This window comes from Microchirus variegatus (genome assembly GCF_963457635.1).
Source record: "Microchirus variegatus genome assembly, chromosome: 5".
NCBI classification, from domain to species: Eukaryota; Metazoa; Chordata; class Actinopteri; order Pleuronectiformes; family Soleidae; genus Microchirus; species Microchirus variegatus.
This window is the reverse complement of record NC_139806.1, coordinates 19,889,200-19,897,137: the sequence shown is the minus strand read 5'-3', so window position 1 is coordinate 19,897,137 and position 7,938 is coordinate 19,889,200.

Genomic DNA, 7,938 nt, shown 5'->3' with positions numbered 1-7,938 from the left:
GTACAATTTGTCTTTTCAATAAGTCGGCGTAAAAATATTAATTTACTGCCAATGACCTGCTTTTTTTATATGTCAAACTCTCCCCCTGTATTTCTTATTTTTTGTTACAATATTAGCAACAGCAAATCACAAAATGTAGTGTAGACAGTAGTTGATGACATTTCAGAAAACCTACCACAGACTGTTTCTGCAATTCCACTTTTTGCTCAGACAAAAGCTTTTCGACTTTCCCACCGTCTCCTCTCCACATACATGCCCCTCTCCAATTGTGATTTAAGTCTCTGTTGGACCCTGGCCAGCATGTTAACTCGAGTTAAATCAATGGATTAACAATTAAGTCCAACCCCACCACACACACACACACACACACACACACACACACACACACTGGTTTGCATGACTTCAGGGGACATTGCACTAACTTGCATTTATTTCCTGGAGACTTACTCTAAACTTAACCATAATTACTACTGACCTAATCCTAACCCTGGCCTTAACCTTACCCTCCACCTAACCTTAAAACATGTCTTCACCTTAAAATGTAGTCATTTACATTATGGGAACTTGCTTTGTGTCTCCAGAAGGAGGACAAGTCCCCATAATGTGACTGTGTAAACAGATTTAGGTCCCCACAAATACCTGTACACATGCACACACAATGCTATTCTGCATTGACGGCCTGAACCATTATCTTTAACCTTAACCCTAACCAATTAATTACATTAAAACCCTAATCTTAACCGAACAACAATTCACATTTTAGCCCAAACTTAACCAGTTCCTCCCAAATGAGGTTCTGCCTCTCCAGGTTTTGGTCTCCATGAGGACTATTGGTCCTGACAAGGTCGGTGTTTATGCTACACACACAAACTCACACACACATACACACACACACACCACCACCACTAATCCTAAGGAGCTGACCTCCGCCACCAAGACCCGCCCCCCTCTGACAATGTGGTTGTTCCTTGATTCTTTCATTAAGCAGCCAGTCACACTTGTTGAGATCGTGGTGACACTCAAGTACCTCTCCATTAAAATAAATCCCACTAACCTTTGGGATTCAATTTAGTCGGCGAATGCGTGCCACAAACACAGCAAGGGTGGGAATTGAGCAAAGCACCCTGCATTTATAGATGGGATTATTATCTCCTTAACTCCTTCCCACACCAAGTTTGTCCCTAGTGTTGTGATGGTAATAGTGTTGAGTGAATAAATGGCCTGCCATTTTTATATATGCTATACAGTGGCGGCTCCTGAATACACTTTCAGGGGAGGTAATGATTAAGGTGACCCATTCAATAGGTGCATAAAGCAAGACGGTATCAATTTGTTGTTAGATGATTAACAGAGTCCTTCTTGTCTCCACAAGATGGCAACTTCATAAACAAAAATGATTTACATGAATCTAATGTTGTATGATGTAAAATAGCTAAACAGGACACAGGATGTGTCCAGCAGCCACATAAAGACGGGGCAGCATATTAATTCAAGTATTTATCAACTGACCAAGGATCAAGAGCTTTCACAATCTTTATCAGATACATACAATAAACATATGACAAGATAGTGCAGTCAAATTACTCATTAAGTGTAAAGGAAAGTGCAGAATTTGATCTTTAGATGTGTTGCTAAAGGCATCTTAGAACAATACTTAAGAGGCGGGACCATTTAAAACATGACTTTAATCTGACGATTCTGATTAGACAATGACAGATAATAATGTCTAGCACACTGATAATAACTACTTTTGCTGGCAGAGACAGCTGAAAGGGATATAAGTACTAAGGATCTTTGGAATTGGTCAGGAAAAACAATTTCCTTTCTCCTCCTAGTTGGTAGGAGGAGATCGCCCCTATACACCATCCACCCATGATGCTATATAACTTCCAACTATTTGTGTTATGCTGTCTTAATTTATACACTACAGCAATTCACTACTGCCACAGAGCAGACAGTGCTGTTGATGTGACCTGGGTTGTCAGCATTAGTGTTGAACCTGTGCCATAGTGTCTGGTACAGCAGAATCAGCAACGTGCAGGTTTGCAGCTCACACACACACACACATTATGTTGTCACTCTGTTTGTCATTCCATATGTCAGTCATTTTAAGCTTGTCCCAGGTCATGAGCACATTTTAGTGAGAGGATGCAGGGGGGAAAGTATGGCCTCTTCCTGTGTTTGCATCAGTGTTTCCCTCATTTCCAAGCGTCCCCATACTGTCCAGTGCACATATGTTCCAAGAGCCACCTCTTGTGTCATTGGGTCAACGCAAGAACCTTCATTTGGTTTGACATTATTTGCGATCCGTCAGATCACGGTACATGTAAGCTTTAGTAAAAACAACGATGAAGGAAATGTGATGTCCTTTACACTTTATAAACATTAAATATCAAATAATATAAGGGAAAACATTCAGAGTGTACAAACCTCTACCAAAATGAAATAATCTTTTGTTGGGTCATAATAGACATCCCCAGAAAACTTTATCCAAATAGGTCCTATACTTTTTGCACATAGTTGTAAACAGATGAAGGTTGACTTTTCTTATTGGAAAGGAATTGTAATGTAGTATATAAAGTATGTACTATTCACTTTTATATTTTTGTTTGATTATTTTTTGTGTGATATCAGCATATATATATATAAATATATACATATAATACATACATTGTTTTTGTAACTTTATTATTATTATTATTATAATTATTATTATTATTATTATTATTATTATTATCATTATTATTATTATTATTATTAATAATAATAATAATAATAATAATAATATAAACTAACCACCTTATTGTGGATAATCAAAATTGTTGTTGTCAAACAGCAGTAAAAATACTAGAATGTGAGTAAATTAAATCCACATACATACTGCATATACACAATGGGAAAACATCAATTGATAAAATATGTGATATGAATTAAACAGTTTCTAATTCACATGTATTGGTTATGGACTATTTTTTGGCCGAAGTGCATTTGCTCCTCAAACTTTCTTCTATATTTATTCAATTCTGGAGATTTATTTTCACATATGACGTATATTAAATTGACAAATTCCCTATTTAGGTGTTTACAGTGGCTCTCACTTGCCCAAGCATTTAATTGTGATTAATGAATTTGAATTTGACTTAATGAGCACTCTCTCTATTTACTCTTATGATTTCACAGTCGCAAATTGCACAGTTATTTCCAAATGTTTCTGTGGAAATGAAGCGCTCCAAATGAAGCACTGCTGTGAGGAGGACACAGAAGAAATGCACAATCGTGATGTTTTTGTTTAGGCTTCTTGAGTCAGCAGTATAAAAAAAAGAGATAGATTATGTCTGCCATTAGGGAAAAATCTGAATCTCAATTGTCCCCTGCATTAATTATTAAGTAAACAACATTACAAATAGTTATTTAATATTTGTATTCTTCTATAGCAAGTAAACAATAATCTAAACATCAACTTTGAGGTATCGAGCATTCAATCACAGTCACACAAGCATAGGTTTTCAAAATATTCCTCTGGTTTTCATATCGTTAGGCAGCAACAGGCTTATTTTTCACTCTTGTGGGTTTATGTTGGGGGACACAGTGTTTCTGTCCTCCACTGTCCATCCTGGCATCATCCATTCATCCCGTTTTTTCTCGTCTCATCTCATCCCCGCATTCTCCGGGTCAGCGACGCCTGGTCTAGCCGCGGTGCCATGTATCCTAATCACATAAGCACACAGGCTAATCCTTAGGACAGCTGGGGAATCTTTACTGCACAATTGAAGCATGAGCTGGACAGCAGTGTCATCTTTGTAAACCCCCTCACTTTCATCGGCCTCACATTGTAACTGGCCTTACACACACACACACACACACGTCACCACAAAAACAACTAATTTCCTCACCATCGCCCCACATGCAGACACAGTTGAGTGGTCATAGGTCAGCACAGCTGCTGATTGAAACTTCCAGGTCGTCCTTGATTCACAGCTGAACAACTTCCCCTTCTGTCCTTATATAACAACAACAACGTTTTGGGAGAAAACAAAACCCAAAATTCGTCCCGGTAGATAACATTTTATTAAACGCTGATGCAAAAAACAGGTGGTGACCTGCTAGAACGACATGTCTCAACAGCCATTTACAATTATTGTAAATGGCTGTTCAACGCTGACATTAAATGTTGTATAGTTATGGTATTGAATATCCATTCAACAATCTCAGAAGTAGTTACTGTCCAAGTGAATTGATGGACTGAGGAGTGTATGTCCATCGCATACATCTTACTGGTAATACATCAGAACAAGCTCTTGTCTCGGAACTCTACGGTAATGAACTGTTTTCCTGCAAACAGTCTCTGCTAGAGCAGTTAGAGCATCCATCTCCTCTGGGATTCTGATGAATAATGGAGTAATAGGAGGAATTTCCTCAAGTATAAAATGTTGCTAACCCTGCACCTCTCCTGGTGAGCACCCGTATTCTCCTGGTGCATTCTGCAAGTGCGGCAAGCTTGCCAAAAACCTAGGCGTCCACAAGGATCTATGTTTATCCCTTCCCCCTAGAAATCCTGCTATGGGGTCTCCTGGGCTTTCCTCTCCTTCCAAGTATGTCTGCCAATGCAAGAAACACATGCTCCACTATTATTTATAGAATAATTTGTTTGTTTATTAACTTGTTTTTCCAGAAGGAGAATGTCAACTCAGATCCACGATATTTTAATTCTTCATTTGGACTTTTGGGTAGAAGAACAGCGTATTATAACAGAAGGAGGGGGTTTTGAAAAATGAGCTTGGTCATGTGAAGCTGACATTTTTATGATTGTGAGCAAGTGTCGAAAACCTCCCGAGCCAGTTATCATCATTATCCATCGCTCCTCGCGGGGGGGCCTCAGACATGGTCAATGAGATTTCCCCCAAGTCGAGAGGGGTTGGAGAGTGGAGCAGTTCACTTCCAGTAAAGAAACACTGATAGTTTTTACAGGACATGCATCACAAGATATATTCAGAATATATTACTCATACTGGCAGTTTGTCATTTGAACAGCTTAAAGATATGATATGTAACATTTCTGCATCAAAATATCTTTAAGGTTGAGACTATGACTACTCATTTCTTTTTGCGTTGTGCTGCCATAGCTCGGTCTGTAAAACGCAAACACACTGGAATTGAACAACGATTCCCATGATCCCACACTGCTTCCTGATGTCATCAAAGTCAGAACGTTTACATTCAGTTTAATAGAACGAAGGCCGTAGTCTGACTAAGACAAGCAAATGGACCACTTGCCGATTCGGAGTATACATGCAGAGCAGAAAATTGATTTATTGACCGTGTACATCTGACTCTGCCTCCGTAGGTGGCACCGTAGGCTGTATCTCTCTATAAGCTAGTGCGTGTTTAATCAGTTTCCTGTTGACCTTTACGTCACAGAAAAATAAACGAATGGCGAGATGGACGGTGAGATGGATCGCGCTGTGGTTCTGTATGTTTTAAACCTGCTGTACATGTTAATCGTGATGCAAATGTGCTTGCCGTGTTGTTATCCCGTCAAAGACCAGGGAGAAAATGTTGGTCCGACTAAGTGTATAAATGCAGGAGTAATCAGATTATGAATCGCATTATCCAGATATGTTAGTCCAACTAAGACCAGCTCCACTTTAGTTGGACTGAAGTGTTTACATGACATTAAGAAAACCGAATTATTGTCTGACAAAAATCTGACTGTTTTGATTAAAAGACTCCTCGAGGCAGAAATGACAGTGTGTGTGTGTTTAATGTTACTGCAGAAACAAAACGAAACATCTCTCTTTGCCACTTAAAGCCCTATAAAACAATTTCACACAAGTTGACTTTGTCCTTGTGAGAGCAGCGGATTTGCACCATATATACAGTGCACTAATTATTTTTCCTTAATGCATTGCATTTTTCTTCACTTCACTCCTGTATTGAGAGTTTGTTGAGATCATGTGTTTTTCCAGGCATGAGGGACAAGTCGGAGCTCTGACAGGTGCTTAACAACAATCAAAAACAGTTATAAACAGGGTAAGCCGTTGGGCTGGGCACAGGAAGGAGGTGAGGAAGGCACATACCCTTCAGACCCCTATCACACTTTCCAGAGAGGAACTTGCTTTTTCCCATGCAAGCTGAAAAAAAATCATAAATGTGTGAGTTTCACAGACCTGTGGCATGAGCTAAGGTGTTTTTATAAGCCTTTGCACATATGTTTCATCCCATGCATTGGCTAATGCTTAGATCCTCATTACATACAGTACTGTGCAGAAGTCTTAAACCGCCATTAGATTTGTTGTTTTAGCAATGCTTAAACAACAGAAGATAATTATTTCTATTTTACTTTACCGGAGCACATACAGATAATATGTATGCAGTTTTTTGTTGTTGTTTTTTAAAAACAAAATTAAATTAAAACAATATCCTCTACAGGTGTGAAGTATTTAGTGTGATCTACCCTTACACTTGAGCAATAACAAACAGCTCTGTTAATACTGGAGTGGAACCTTAATTAATGCTACTGGTAAATCCTGTGTTTGTCCTTCTATTTAATATAAAGACATATCTGCTGTAAAAAAAAAAAAAGTATATTACGCTTCACGGTTTATTCAAGACATGCTTGAGCAATACATACATGCTGCATGAGTTAAACTCATTGACAGCTCGCTAATATATAAGAGCAGCTTTAAGTCGCATCACTTCGTTCCAAATTCACAGAATTCGACAGACAGAAAAATCAACATTGACATTTGATTGTTGCTTTCCCAGTATTAGTTTTTAAACCAGGTTAAACCAGGAGCTACTAAGCTTGTTAAATGTTTATTGGACATTACTGGATACAGACCAATAAGTGTAAACAAAAATACTGGGTATTTACCTGGTTTCTATATGGTGAATTTTAGTGTATTATTGGGTTATAAGCTGGTAATAAGCAAGTAGCTACAGCCCCCAATTACTAGCTATTTACCCAGTAAATATATGGTAACAGAAATGTGTTACTTGGTATTAACCTGTAATTAGAAGGTAAGAACAATGGCCAAAATACTGGGTAATTATCCAGTAAATTATAAAAAGCGCTATAAAGCGTTATTATTATTATATTAACGCCTATATTACTTAACGCTAAACTGTAGAACTGCAATCTGGTCATTAAAGTTATTACAAATGGGATTTCTTTCTGGTTTTTTTCCCTTTGGCGGCCCTCAGTCCAATGTTGGGTTCCTAAATTGGCCGTCAGGTATCACAACTTTGAGAACCCCTGGTCTAATAGAACTCCTGCCATGAAACCAAAAAAGCATAATCCTTCTCTTAAGAATCATTTCGGTTGACTTCTCACCGAGACTTTCTGCGTTATTGTCTCTGCTTCTTTGCATGTGATGACATGAACTCTGCAACCAGTTGCACGATCCAGCATAAGTAGACCACAATCGACACTCCTCACAAACCCCCCTCACAGTGCAGCACACAGACATACTGTGCAGTGGGATGATGCTGGAAAAATAAATCGCCTGCTACTTTCAACAGTTCAAGAATTATCTGTCCACTCTCTGTCTCACAGTCCGGGGGGGACGAGATGGGGAAAGGAGAAGAAGTTTAGGAGGTTGATGCTTCCTTTTTCTATTACCTTTTTTCACTCTGTGCTTTATAAGTTGCACCCACTTGCCTTCATGGTAACAGCTGTCAAAACGTTGTCGGATTACAGCACACCACAAAGTTACAGCTCATATTAGAGCCTGGTGCAGGCCAGGAAGTCAGAGGGGAGTCCGGTGAGCAACTACATTAAAGCATCTCACTTTCTTAGAGCAAAGCAGCTAAGACCCATGGGAGGAATAGCTGACACCAAGAGGGTGCTACTCCTGCACTGCTGATTTAGGTCCACGTGTCAGGGATATCACGGGCTTTCCTACTGATGTGTAGGTATTAGAAGAGATACACACTGAA